General features: G+C 41.8%; 1 long non-coding RNA gene across 1 annotated transcript; it reads left to right on the forward strand.

The window, feature by feature from the left end:
• Positions 1-25: 25 nt before the first annotated feature.
• Positions 26-1,564, forward strand: LOC140682432 (uncharacterized). Its single transcript, XR_012054170.1, has 2 exons — positions 26-297; positions 805-1,564. It is a non-coding gene; the product is annotated as an uncharacterized lncRNA (long non-coding RNA).
• The last annotated feature ends 13,521 nt before the right edge of the window (positions 1,565-15,085 follow it).

Consider the following 15,085-nt stretch of genomic DNA (forward strand, 5'->3'; position numbering starts at 1 on the left):
TCCACGCCGGTGGCGCACGCGCGGCGCCGCAGGGGCGGACGGGAGCGATAGTTTCGTTCGCCGCCAAGGCCCGATGTAGGGAAGGGATCTGTGTGCCATGGGGAGACTACAGAGACCGTAATGCCATGCGGCGAAGAGTGGGAGGGCGGGGGAGGAGCGAGCCCCGGCGGCGTTGCTGGGAAGCGTAGTCCGCGGGCGGGTGGGCCGGGAGGGACGAGCCGGGCGCTCGGCTGCGCTTGTTGCGCTTCCTGCGGGAGCGCTGGGGGTGCCAGTAGGGTGTGAAGTAACGCGCCACATGTACGTTCTGTTCTGTCTCGCTCGGATGTCGGTCTAAGGTGACACCCCACGTGTATATTCCCTCTCTGTGCCCCTCGGGTGCTGGTTTGAGGCAACACTCTACGTATATCCTCCTCTGCCCCCCTCGGGGGCGGCTCCGAGGTGACACCCGCGTGTGCATCCCTTCTGTGCCGCCTCGCCGCCCGCTCACACCCCGCAGGAGCAGCGGGCGAGGCTCCCTCCCGTGCCAGCCGTTTCCCCGGCCGGGCTCGGGGGGCGGGAGGCTGCTCACGGCGAACAGGCTGCTGCCGGCCAGGGGCTGACAGGAGGGGACAGGGCGGGGGCCGGCCGCAGCCTTCCCCTCAGCGCTGCCGCTGAAGGGGAATCCGGGCGCCTCCGAGGCTCCCCGGGCAAGGAGGTTTCCAAAAGCACGGCAAGCAGCGCGTCCTGCCAGGCAGAGTCCCCCTGCCAGCAGCGTTGCCTGCAGGCGTGGGCACACGGGCTCTGACCCCCGCCTCTGCCCCACAGGCTCCGCAGGCAGGCCCGGGCGGCGGCGCCGGGCTGGGCTCCCTTTGCGCTGCGCGGGGCCCGAGCTCCGCACGCCGGGCCGGGTGTCGGTCCCCGAGAAGCGGCGCCGGGCTGCCCCAGGGGTGAGCTATCTGAGCCGAGGTGTTCCCCGGCTGCCGGCTGCTGATAGCGACTCAACGAGGCCGACGGAGACGCGAGAGCGAGCTGTTAACGCGAGTGATCCCTCCAGCTGGTGCTACGTAAGGAGATAATGAGGGAACGGAGCTGGCGCTTACGTTATCTCCAGTGGCCGTCTGAAACGATACTTCTTTTGCCAAAATGAAATGGAATAATGTTCACAGCTTCCAACCTAATTGCAGGGATGGCAATGTGTTCATGTGGAGAACTCAAGGAGGGATGCTGTCAGCAAACGGAGGAGTTAAGCTCTCTGAAAGCCATTCTAGATAAAGATTTGTTCTTAAATTAAGGAAAACAAAAGCTGAATGTCAGAGGACAACGTGGAACCTCACAGGGTATTTCCAAGTACTGGTGACCTACCCCTGTGAACACAAGGGCAAAAAAAAAAGACCACTTCCTCCCTCTTCCATCACCCTTGTTCTACCAAACCACCACCTGGAATTTACATCCCAAGGCCTCACCTATTCTATAGTCACTCAAATTATCTAAAATTAGAATAAAAATCATAGAGATTGTATCAGAGAGCTAGTATTGTGCTTGTACTTTCCAATACAAAGGGATTGAAAATTTTCATTTTCATTAATCCATGAAAAGTAATTTATGCGTCTGACATTTAAATGATAAAGATTCAGATGATTAATACATACAGAAAAAAAATCTATTTCTGTGCTTTATCACAGGCTTAAGAAAAAAAATGGCTCCGGGCCTGGCCCTGTGACAGACTGAGCACTGCCACCTTCCAGTGACAGCAGCTGAGCTGTGCATGCTCATTCCCTTTCAGTTTCAGTAATTTGTCAAGCACAGAGAATACGTGTGTGTGTGTGTGTGTGTGTGTGTGTAAATGTATGCATTCCACAGTGTAATTTTTAATCTGATCCTTAAAAATATGTGGCAGGTTTGAAGAAGAAAAGATGAAAATTATGAGATAGATTTTCATTCTTGCCTGCTACTGATACTTTTTAATGTGTATGACAGTAAGGTAGCAGCATCACCAGCTCCACAATCCTGCCAATGTGCCTTGTACTTGGGGATAAATCAGCAGACTGTGCCCATTCATTCCTTAGTCTCCCCTTCATAAGTAGCAGGAACGCAGTAAAAATGCAAATAGGGAAGCCTCTGTCCTCTGTGAAACTGTGTGGCAGCTACTGAGAATGGGCACCATTCAGGACATCGTCCGGTGACAATCCTGTGCTAACCCAGCCTGCATTTTGAGGAAATGTCGAAAAAATTTTTCTGTAACATCGCTGGCCTCTGGAGCATCCAGTTTTTCACATATGGGAAATAAACACTTCTGTTACCATTTAATAGTACTTTGTAGTAAATAATAGAGAGCCCTCTGATGAAATAATTCACTTTACTGTCAAAGCCAATAGAACTTTGGATGTTTTGTTTACTTCCTCCAACCAGATGTTTTTATGAAAGCACTCTGACTGTAAAGTCAAAAACATTTCTCCTTTCTATTCCTTACATTAATTTCACTGATAAATTATATTCAGCAGAGGAATCTATCTTTTATGGTGGCTTGACCCTAATTAATGTGTATGTTTTTGATGAATGACATTTATAAGTTTTCCAGCTATATGCAGACTTAGGATCATGATTGATTGCCCAAGCAATTCCTGCAACAATAAACTTTCATTACAGAATCTTTGATAAAAATCACAATTCTCTGGCAAACTAATAATTTATGGAAATTAAATGCATCTTTATTTAGAAGCTTTATACACCGTATCTGGCAAACTGGATAAGGAAGTTCTGTGTTGTAACACTGAATACAGATTACAGAAGTAACTCAATCTTTAAGCAGTCTTAAAGGAAAATTCAGGAAATACAGTGTCTGCCTTGTTAGTAAGTACCCTGCAGCAGAGTGTGGCAATGAGTCCTACCAGAGATCATGGCACGAGCCATGCTATTTTCACAGGCAAACAACAACATCACAGTCAAGAAAGTAGGATTGAAGATCACAGTGTTTACAAAGTTAAGTCTATTTGTAATGGGTCAGAAGAGTGATTAATTGTCAGCATCAGGACATACCTGAACTTGTGCCACTTCGTTGATGAGAACCAAGCACTGACAGTCAAAGTACCGGGCATTCATTTCAGGCCTAGGATGGGAGATGTAAAAATTTCAGTTTGATCTTCACCCAGTGGTATTCTGTCTCTTCTTTGTCATTTACCCTCAGGAAATGGGTCATTCCCAGGTCAAAGCAATTATTTTTCAGAGGCACTTGTTTCTTTGGAAGAGCAGTGACAGAAGTTTCCAGCTAAACAGAAACAAAAGGCTTATACAGCATGCCAAAGATCAGATCATGATAAACTACATGTTCTGTGTTGTTAAGAAGTGAATGTTACTATCAGCCTTCAGCTACACCTCAGCATGCTCTTCAGAAAGGACAGCTAAAATCTGGTGTTTTCTTCATTAAAACCCTTGCAGAGCTGATCCTGCCTGGCCTGCAAGACTAGCAGTTTAACCTGACCTGGCTCTGAAAGCTCTCTACTTGTACAGTCAAGAAAAGAAGAGAAAGAAAACAGTATGAGCTAGAGGGAAGATGGCAATATCATCACACCCCACAATGAATGCAACATTTTTTTATTTAGATGTGACCACCTAGCATCTAAAATGCATGTGTAGATCCACAACTGGATTGTACTTACGACATCATAAGTACTATTAGCAGTACCAGCTACAAGGAGAGAACAACAGCATGTGCTCCACTGCACAGAGCAGCTTTGAGTGTCATGTGGACTCTTTACTTCTTGGTCCTGTTAAGTCAATTTGGCACTCCCTTCCTGACTGCTGCTGAACTATGTATCTTATTTTGCCCACCACCTAAGCAGGCGTTGTTAAAAGCCCAAACACTCACCAGCATGCTACCTATGGAATTTGGAGGGATGTTGGTCACAGGCCTCCTCATCTCCTGGTCCTCAGAGGCAGTGTGCAGCTCAGCAGTGTTCTGGAAGGACAGGAATGGCCACTGAGCAACTTTGGCTTTCAGGAACCTTTGGGTTAATTAATAGTTTAGTAAATGGCAGTTAGAAAACAGCACCTGACTTATCCTGGACAGCTGGGCTGGTAACTCATGTCCTGGATACATCCAATTGAATAACTTCCATATCCCTCTTCTACTGCCTTCCAACAACCTCCAAAATTAAAAATTGTTTTCCTTCAGTGCTTTCGCAGAGTTAGAGCTTGAACTGCTGCCATCGCACCAGGTTCAGCAACTCACACCACTATTAGATGTTCTATGTTAACACTGATGTCATTCCTACATGAGACCAAATTTGGGCTGCTCAAAGTGTGGAATGTGTGTTAGCAAAACATGAATGCATTAGGAAAACAACACGAAAAGTGAAATACTGGGCAGAGCTTCAAGTACTAATTACAACCATCCAAATAACCTGCTCAAAGGCTTTGCTGCAGCAAAACCAATGTTCCCAATGGTGGTTCAGGTACAGCCTAGTCCAGTGAGAACAGCTCTATAGCTGACTCTCATGCTGGGTCAATCTCAGCATCTAAGACAAGCTGCTCAACACTGATTTGGGATTGTTTACCTATGCTTTCCTTTTATTTCTTGGCTCAAAATCTGGTTCTGAGGCCCTATCTTGAAAACATTTCAAATTGATTTCATATGCAAACCCCTCTGCAAAGTTAAAGCCCTACATTTTTTACTTTGAATATTGCTTTGTGAATTGATGTCAGCACAACTGGCAAACAAAATGGATTCATTGTGACTGTCAGTGTTCAGGAACTGTCAATAGAAAATCAATCTTTGGGGCAGTAGGCCATTATAAAAAAGGAGAATGTAAGTGTTAGTAGCTTAGATATGTAACCTGATTATATGGAATCCTCAATGGCAATTACTGTGAACGTTTATCTGTTTTCCATAGTGCTCTGTCAAATACAAATGGAACAAATGGTACAATCCCATTACACTAAAAGATAAATGCCTCAAAATAAAATAGGTTGAGCAGCTAACACACTCACTGCCCTATTGATTGGTATGTTCACAGCGTATGCAGTCACTGATCTCATCAGCTGTTAAAGGTTTACCTAAATCTGTATAATAATCCCGTGTACTGAAGCATCCCAATTAACTGTCTGGTTCTAAGTAAAATTCTCCCTGCAAATAACCAGCTGAAAGAATGAGCAGCATTTCCAGTACAGAAGAATTCCAAGTCAAGAATATAAATGGGGGACAAAGACATCAAATGCTTCTTACAGAGAGCACATAGCAGTGATGCCTGGCTTGTGAGTATGCTTCAAGTTTGGAAGTATTTCACAGGTTGAGAGCCTGTGTTTTTCAGAGTTGAAGACAGAAGAGAGGATCTGATATACAAATACAAAATGGCAAAATGGTGGGAGTGGATCAACAAGCTGGAAAAAAAAAAGAAAAACAAACAAATCCACTCTATCCTAAATTTTTCTCCTGAGGGTTTTTAACTAGATATTATAACACTTCAAATTGAAACCAGATGAACCCTTCCAACTGGTTTTCTGCCCTGTTCTTTGGCAACTGAGCTGAGCATAGTACCCCACCTTCCAACATGCACAAATAGCCTTACCACCAGTAGCCAAATGTTCTAACAGTTTCTAGTTTTCTGACAGCTCAGAAGGTTCTTGGTCCTTTACACACCTATAAAAGTCTAAACTATAGCTCTTGTGTTCATTAATTAATTGCAGTTCACTAATAGCCTTCCAGTAAGTGGTATCCTTTGCCACACGCCCTTGTATTGGATGTAAGTATTGAAATAAGTGAAGACAAGGTTTGTAAAACCAAAGAAACAGGTGTCTACTACTGGGCAGGAATTTCTTCGAAGAACAGCTTTTTCTTCCATCTGATGTAAAACCTTTGACAGTAACAATGCAGATATACCATCTATTAAAAAAAAACCAAAAACAACCTTTTTTTTGTCTTTTAGAAGTATTTTCCTGTTATAAACACATTGGTTTCTATAATGGAAAATGCATAAAGTGACTTTTAATTAACTCTTGTCTTTCACTAATTTTATCAGGGGAAAAAAAACAAACAAAAACAAAAATCCAAAGTAAACAAACAAGAAACCAAAACAAAAATCCCACAAAATTGCTCCAGGGGCCTTTTCCATTTCTGGTTTATAGAACTTATTTCCATAAAACTATGGATGGTGTTTACCGCTTTCCATTCAACGCTGGTAGTCCGAATGCAAAGCTCCGCGCCAGGAATCCCGCGGGAGGGACGGTGTTGTGCTGCCTTCGGCTCTGGCAGTAGGTGTCAGCAGAAGCTCACCCAAGGAACCTTCCCATCATCCCGGGAATAGCCGCGCCACACGGATGAGACATCAGTGCTGTAAGGCACCTCTACTCCTCTACTTTGTCACTCTGCTGCCTTTCTTCTGACCAACCAAATAACGAAAAGCAGCGGGTCCAGCTGCGGAACATCCTACATGGCTGTACACTGCTGCAAACAAGCAGCACCAGCTTTGCTTGCGCACTGATAATTCATTTGCATTGCAAGCGTGGTGGTTCACAAGACAGGTGTGTTGGAACTCAAAATGTCCCTCAGACATTTTCAGAGGTTCCAGGCCTTGGTCAGAAGCATTTTAGACCCTGGCAAGCAGCTGAAAACAGCTCTGATTTTGAGTTTGAGCCATGGAATGAGTTACCAACTTTGAAGGTGGAACAAGCGGTCACAGAGGGTTAGATGGTAGTGTTAGATGTCTTCCTCCTTCTTCTTCCTTGCCTCCATGTTCTTGGTGATGCTGGCATTCATGGATTGGTTTAGAGTAGAAAAGCACGTTGTAACACAGGTAGTAGGTATTGGGGAAAATCTGTAAACATATAATACATAATATATCATATAAAAGATAGCAGCAGCCCTGGGCAGGGAGAGAGAAGACGAAGACACTGGACAGTGAGGGTGTCAGGAGTGTGTGTGTCTCTGCCTGGGCCGCTGACCAAAGCAGCTGCAGCGGGCGAAGACAATCTTTTAGGTAACTAGCAATAAACTGCCTTGAGACCGAACAACAAGAGGCTGCGGAGTTTTCTTTGGAAGTACGGGTTGGAGGAGAGACTTTACCATCACACGAGACCCCTGAATCAATCCCGGGGTTCTCACACAGGTGCTGGTCTCGAAGAACATTTTGTGCTGGAGAATGACAGGACACCGTGATTTGCACATTGAGAATGTGAGTGCCTGTTCTGAGGTCTGGAACTCATCAGGCGACTGAATCAAGTAACTGCAGAGGAAAGATTTTCCTTATGGTATGACTTTACTATAGAGCACTGCATAAGGATGATTCAGGGGATAAAATTTTAAGGAGTGGTTTTTCAAATAAAATCATACTAAGGTCAACCTCACTACTCAGATTAAGAGCCATCTGCAGGTACAGCAGGAGAAATTCTCAGGTAGAAAGTTTGAGAGATATTCTGTCGATATAGAGTATGTCAGGCATCCTATGGGGAAGGCTTTCTAGATTTGAATCAGAGCAAATCTAGGTGAGTAAAGTAAAGTGTCAAAAAAGTTACACAACTTGATGAAATAACAAGAGAGTGAAAGAAAAAAACACTTCAATACAGCATCTTTGAAACTCTCCACATTTCTTGATAATACTGAGTGTAAAGGAACTAAAAATCAAAAATCATTCAGAAAAAATCTGAGGTTGCATGTGCCCAAGCCATCTCAATCCAAGGAACAGTAAAGTGAAGAAAAATCACTTCAGTTAAACAACGACCTTGACTCCAAAACTCAAAAAAAACCCACAAACAAACAAACAAACAAACAAACAAAACCCCCCAAAAAAAAAAACCACAAAAACCACCCCACACCCCTAAAAAACCCTATGGCAAAAAAGTCCACTAAATCAAATTTCCACAGAGAAAGCAGGATAGGGAAAAAAAGTCCAATAAGTCCAATTATGCAGAAAGTAAGATATAATAAAGGGGATATAAGGAGAACACTGCAAGTGCATTACTTCTGTTAGGAACTTTTGACAATGCCAGCCTCTCAGTTTTCTCTCAGGGCAGAGCACATACAGGAGAAGTGATAGTTGTCTGATCTTGGCATTCATGAGTTTTGGTATTCTCTCACATTGCACTTTACAATCGTGCTGGCAGAAAATGTAGTGATCTGATACTGCTGTGCTAGATAGAAAAGCCATGATTATAGGAAACTTACATAACCACAGCATATGCTGAGCAGCTGGTCACTACCAAATTGTAAAACCATATCAAAATGAGGTTATGCAGGCATCTGTCCTCAGTCTGTTCATTAATTACATGCAAGATTATACCTATCAAACTTGTGAGAAACACTGAGCTAGAAAGAGTTGTAAGCACTTTGAGGGAGAAATGTATAGTTTAAAATTCTCTTGGCAACCTAGCAAAATAAATAAGATTAGAAATCAGCATATATAGTATTTTATTCTCACCTATAATCACAGGATAAAGAAATACATTTATTGGAAGCATTTTTCAGAAAGGATCAGGGCATATAGTGAATCACAAACTGATTGTGAGTCAGCCACGTCATATTGTTATGAAAAAGCAAAGCCTTTTAAAGGATTCAGTGAATGAGTTCACAGGGATACAAAAGGATCAACACGGCAACTTGCAGCAAGCACAGTGTGTGTTAGTACCTCATTTCAAGAAACACGAGAACCAGCAGGGAAAGGTCTAAGCTAAATCAACAATAAAATAATCATGATCTAGAAAAAATAAGCTTGAGAGAAAGAATGGATGTTGTCATGTAAGCATGCAAGAGCAAGGTAACTGAGGCAGATAAGATAAACTGTGAGTCAAGATCTCAGTAAAGAATCATGATAGAGAAATAGAGAAAATCAGAAAAATATGTTAGAGATAATATGGCTTCATGAAAAACAGTCTGCTCTAATCACAGCCCTTTCCTATTTGTGAATATGATTGATAAATCCACTCCTCTGATGGTTAAGCTTTGTTCACCTCCTGTTTACACCAGGAGTAGCCAGCCCAGCGCTCAGGGTGAAATTTGGGGAAGTGCTCCTGACAAAGACAAACAAAAACATTCTACATTGAAAAGAAAAAAAAAAAGGAAAATGACAGTTTGAGAAAAAGAGACTGAGAGATTACCTTCTGATATGTCAGTTAGCAGAACTGTAAGATTTAGCTAGTGCTATAGTAACTGAAGCTGTTACCCCTCCAAGAGCATTATTTCCAACATGGCTTTTTCAAAGCACTTCACCAGCTCTCTGTAGTGTGGGGAAAAAAGAAATGCATATGAAACCTCTGATACAGGGAGACACCTAAGCAGTCTGTCAGAGTGTGAAACACCAGCTCCTTGGGAAGGGAATCCCAACAATCCCTCTTCCTTGTTGCACAATACCAAACTCCTTGAAGAAGGCCTTCTGCAGGTAAACCTACTACAGTTGCCAGAATAAGACAGAGAAGAAAGTAGAGGATATGTAACTGCACCCAAAACATTGTCTTTCAAGTCTAGGTGTAGGAAAGACAAATAAATCTTTAGGAACACATAGGATCTGAAAATTCTCTGAGGCTGAGAACTTTTTTACCACTGGCTTAATATTGATTTAGGTTTATATAATCCCTACTTTAATTATTGTGCCTCGGTCACTCCCTACACTCGACTCATCCCAAACAGACATTTTGTAAGCAGCCATCTCCTATTGTATGCCAAAGGATTTCTCATCAACTTCCAGCAGCTGCCACTAGCAAATAAGCTACATCAGATGCAGAAAGCTATTGGTGTTTGAAATATGCTCTACTGACAGCAGATCCATGGATAGAACACCTGGGACACTTGCTGGGTCTTTCTTGCTGGAGCTCTACAAAAGTTGATTACAAAATGGATGCTTTTAGACTAGAGTTACAGCACACTGAAGACCCCAGGGTATAGTAGATATCTCTTACTCACTTGCACAGTTCAACTACTCTTTCATTGTATGCTGACTAAATTTCACTATGCTTATGTCTGTGTGCAAGATTAAAAAAAAAATAGTTACTTCAGTTCTTTCCCATTTTGCCCTATGGTAGAGATGTCACCCATTGCCCTAGTCTGGTTGCATCTGAATTGCATTACAGGGCAGAAAAGTTCATAGAACAGAAGACAGTAAAGATGAGAAAGCAGAACAACAAAACTGAAGGAAAACAAAATTTTTATTTCATTTTTAAGTTGTACTCTTGCTATCAGCAGAGCTGGAAAGATTGCCTGTTTGTGATGAGCAAGCATTAAGTAACAACACTTCCAGCTGACACATATATAAAAGAATTCACATATATAAACTTTAGTGACCCTTTCACTTCACTAAGAAATGGATTATAGCTTCCTTACAGTCTTTTAATATTGCCCACTCAAAGGGTTTATTCTCATCTTTTAAAAGTTTTAAACCCTAACTCCTATATTAATACAGCTAGGAACACCTCCATGAATTTGTGGTAGGTTTTGAGATTTTGTATCTGTGAAAGCTATTGACCCATTGTTGCTACTTCTGGATAACTCATGGGAGACATGAGGTAGGGGTTTCCATGTTCCCCAAAATGGCAACCACAGCTAGGACGGAAAAGAAAAAGGAGAAGAAACAAAAAATCATTTCATTAAATAAATTTGTTTTTTAAGTGGGATATTTTCTTAAACTGAAAATTTGGTAAGTTAATTCAATTTCATCTTCTTGGAAATTTACATTGTTGTATCACATTACATTTCCCACCCCCCCCCCCTTTCCCTTTACCACTAAGATTTAATCCCAATTCCCTTTTATACAACTGTGTTAAGAAGCAAAAGTAGACTTAGGGTTTGACTTAGGATGTCTAACTTATCATCTACTTAATTTTTACAGTTTGCATTGAGTAAGATGATTATATATCTTCTCATATTTTGTTTGCTGTATTATTTGGATTTCTATTTGGAGGTATTTTGATATTACAATTATGTTTTACCTTTGCAATTCATACCATACTGCCCTTTCTTCTTGTATCTTTTGTAGAGAAATAGCTTATAATTCTTAGGTGCATGTTTGAGAATTGTTATTTAATATATTTAAAAGAAATAGTTTCAAATTTAATAGCTATTTAAAATTTTTTAATAATTTTAATGAACTTTTTACAGATTTGAAAAATATACTGTCTCCCATTATTTTAGCTAATTGTGCTTGCAGAGGTTGACTCTTAGATGCTGTAGCCAACATCAGTGATATTTCATATGATAAATAGCTCACAGTAGCAGGGATCCTGAATGCAAAAAATGGGTTTTGCTTTGTATGCAAAAATTTAACAGGCTTGTGGTGTGAATGGGATGGGTGTTACAGTGCATCCAGTAACAAAAGCTGAAGGGCAGCTAACCTTCTGGTCTAATTAACTTTGAACTTTACAGAGAGCATGCTAAAGCATGAAATAGCAACACAATATGCCACAACAGTTGAGTAACAGGATATGACTGAGGAATAACCAATTTTGGTTTTGGAAGAAGGGAAAGAAAATAAAGTGTGATTTACCTACCTAGACAGAGGATATGATGCTTAATTGCATACCTCTCACCATTCCATGGAAAGAACTGTACTTATTCACTTGAAAGCTGCCACTAGTTAGGGGCAAAGCAACAGTGCTTACATGTCCTGAAATATCACCCACACATTTGGCAACATCTTGCACCAATGTTCATCACGTCTCAGGATGAAACAGCAAATGACCATTATTTAATAATAGCTAAGACTAGGAAACCCGTCTCTGTTTACACTCATCTGCATATCTGTCCATGAACTCCAATTCTGCAAAAATCCGATCTAGATTTACTCATGACATGGACAAGTACAAACTAAAGTATGAAACTCAAAGCATGCAACAGTGTAGGAAACATAACCAGCTTAAAGTGGTGGCTATGAGAAGAGTGACTCTACTCCTCTGTACCTGTTGTGACTTGGGTGTTGATGTAAAAGCCTAATGGCAATGCTTTGGAGAAGATGGTTTTTCCTAGAAGGCACAATGAGAGGTAGGAATCCCCAGATGTGATTTGGTAACTAAGTTCCTGGAACTCAATAAAGAATTTATTTTTATTTGACATTTGTGTTAAACTTTCATCTTAATTGCTGTGGTCCATGTTTCAAATGTTCAATAAAATGTATTATACTACCTTATTGGAGGAAAGCATTTTCAATACTATACCTTATAATTCTCTAAGCTAATTAAAAATATGAACTGTTAGCTAGCCTCCTGAAGATGAACTTAATAATTCCTTCAGGAACTTGCTCTGAAAAGATGGGAATTTACATGCCTGAAGATAGGAGCCTCTTCATGAATCTGGAGTCAGTGGCAGATGAGTCCATGTCACAACAAGCCTTTCTCATGATACGTAATCATTGATTTATTGCCTGGTTAGTATATGGTTGTGGGGGATCTTCCCAGCCTGAGCATGTACTGTCAGGTCTGCTGAACAGAAAGCCAAAGTAAAAGGTCACCTTATATAACTCTGCTCTCTACCTCAAAACTTTTTAAACTTCTTTTATTCCACTTGTCCTTAGCCAATCTCTATTTCTTTCATCCCTACTTTGGCTCATAGCCCATAGTGCTAGAGAGCTGGCTACAAGTCTACATCAACTAAGGACCATTTGTCTTTGCAATCTCCCCTCTGAAGTTCAGCCCGTGGCTCCTTCATGTGGGAGGAGGCACAAGCAGGATGTATGAAGGCAGAGTTGCTGCAGGGAAAGAAGTGCAAAGGGATGAAAGGCGGAGACATGCAAATAGGTGAAGCAAGAAAGAGAATGAAAGAAAGTATAGCAAGAAGGCAGAAGTTCTGGTGACCCCACAAAATATGTTTTCCCTCCTTTGGCCTCTCATAGTAAGATGACAATGTATCATATCCACAACTACTGAGTTACTACATGAAGGGTTTATTCTGACCTCAGTCTGTGCACCAGACTGGTGATACTGACAGGAGTTTTGTTATGCTTTAAAAGCAGAATGTCATCATCATAATCCGTTTTTTCTGTTTTCTCTTTCTGTATTGGTGGTGATTTTAGGTGTGCTGTTCAGACATTGACCAGATGTTAAATAAATAAATTTACCTGTCTGGAAGGATATGCATAAGGGAAGAAAACAAACAATGGAGCAGGCATGAGGAAACCAATGAGGCACATCTATTAGCTTTGTTTGCTCAGCAGCCAGCCTGAGACTGATCTTTTAAAGATTTTCTAAGTTTAGTGCTTCCTAGTATAGAGCACATGGCATTAGGGACCTTGAGGGTGTACTTGTGTCCTCACAGTGGAATACCAAAGCAAGAGGAGAAAGCCATTCTTGTAGGAAAACTAAGATGGAAGAAAAGGCTGGCTGTAGTGGCAAGTCACTTTTCCTTTGTTTCCTTTTTTTTAAGAGGCTTTTACTGTATGTAAACTCTGCTTACATTGAAGTAGACATGGTTAAGATTCTCTTCGATATTTTGGTTTTCTGCTGTGCCTGTGCGGGAGTGCAATAGCCTGACTAGCAACAGAAAAGCCTCTGGAGGAAATAAAATTGAAAAGAGCGTGAACTTGCAGTTGCTCAGGAACTCCACCACCATGGCTGCAGCTGCACACTGTGGTCTAGACTGGAAACTTTTCCCCAGGCTGTCAACATGGCAACCCATCACCTGCAAGAGGCCCATGTCTTTCCCAGGTTGCCTAGTTTGTGCCAAAGTGTATGTGAAGCAGGAAAAAATTAATTCTATCAGGTCAAAGAAGGATTTGTTGTGTTTTTACACACACACATGCACAAAACAGACTAGAAGAGGCTTCCCGCACTTCAAACCCCTCAACTGATAAAATATTCTATTTACAGATGACCTTTTGTGTACCTTAGTGCCACCTCTGAGTTCTTTTAAGTGACAGGAAAACTCTAGAAAGAGTTTTTTGTTATTGTTAGTTAACTGAAGTTCACTTATGATGGATGCTTTTGAAAATTTTTAATTTCTGTTAAGGAATAAACAGTACAAGTATACCTGGTTAGAGCTTTGGAAATAGGAATTCTATGCACTTTATGCAGTATTTAAGAAGCACAAGTATTTTGAGATGATACATCAGGTTATAAGTTACCTTGGGGTGGAACAAATTTTTCCTTCTTAGGAAGCAGAAAGAACATTTTTTGTTCTTAGTTTTGTCCTGATATGGGAGAAGATCTTTGAAGACTTTCCTCATTCAGGTTCTTTGTGAGAGAAGGGAAAGGAGGGAATAGTTACATCTATTATTCAATCCTATCTCTGCTAATTTAATTCAATGCAGAAATAGGGTTGTGATACTGACAGATAAATTCCTGAAAATCTAGGCTGTTGGGAAGGGTAGATAAATATGATTAAGAACCACAATGGTACAGCCAGGACGAATATAACGCCCCCTACTGGCTGGACAATTACCCTCACCTACAGCGGGGTCCAAAAGCCGAATGGATTCTTCCATCTCACCCCCCAGAATGTATGGTTCACCCCACATCTGTAACCCTGCCCTGAACCATCAGGTGCCTGTGACTCCATTGGCCCAGGTCCTGCTCCAGCCCACCCTGGAGCCCCCTCTAATAAAGGGTCTCCGGGGGGCTGGACGCCCTCTTGGATCTTCCCTTCCCCTCCTGGAGAGTCCTCCGGGAGTCCCTGCTCTCCTCTCTGTCTCTCCCCTCCCCCATCACCCGAGGCCCAGCCACGTGCTGTGTCTGGCAGCTCGAGGCAGGGTCACAATGTATCCTGAATAAACCTCTTCCCCCAAGAGCAACCACAGAGATCTCGCTTGAATCTGTCCGTGGAATACAAATATACGTCGTTACACTAGGCCTTGCAGGAAATGTTTCGTTTTGTTAATCAAACCCCTTCTCCCAAGTAATAATACACCTAGAATTACTTATCACTTTTTAGCATTACTTTTGAAAAACAGGAGTGGGTCTCTTGATTGGGTCAAATTGCATAATCTTTTTGTCTGGAGATTTGCCTTTTGGAAGTTGTCCTGTAAATAGTTTTCTGTGTGACTGTATTCTAAATAATTACACATGCAAGATGGATCAAGGACACCCGCATATGCTAACATTAAATGTGTGCAAGCCTCATGAGGAACATAAGGTTGGGATGATAACAGAAACATAGAATCATAGAATAGTTCAGGTTGGAAGGGACCTCTGAAGGCCATCT

The sequence above is a fragment of the Taeniopygia guttata genome, chromosome 2 (genome assembly GCF_048771995.1).
Source record: "Taeniopygia guttata chromosome 2, bTaeGut7.mat, whole genome shotgun sequence".
In the NCBI taxonomy this organism is placed as follows: Eukaryota; Metazoa; Chordata; class Aves; order Passeriformes; family Estrildidae; genus Taeniopygia; species Taeniopygia guttata.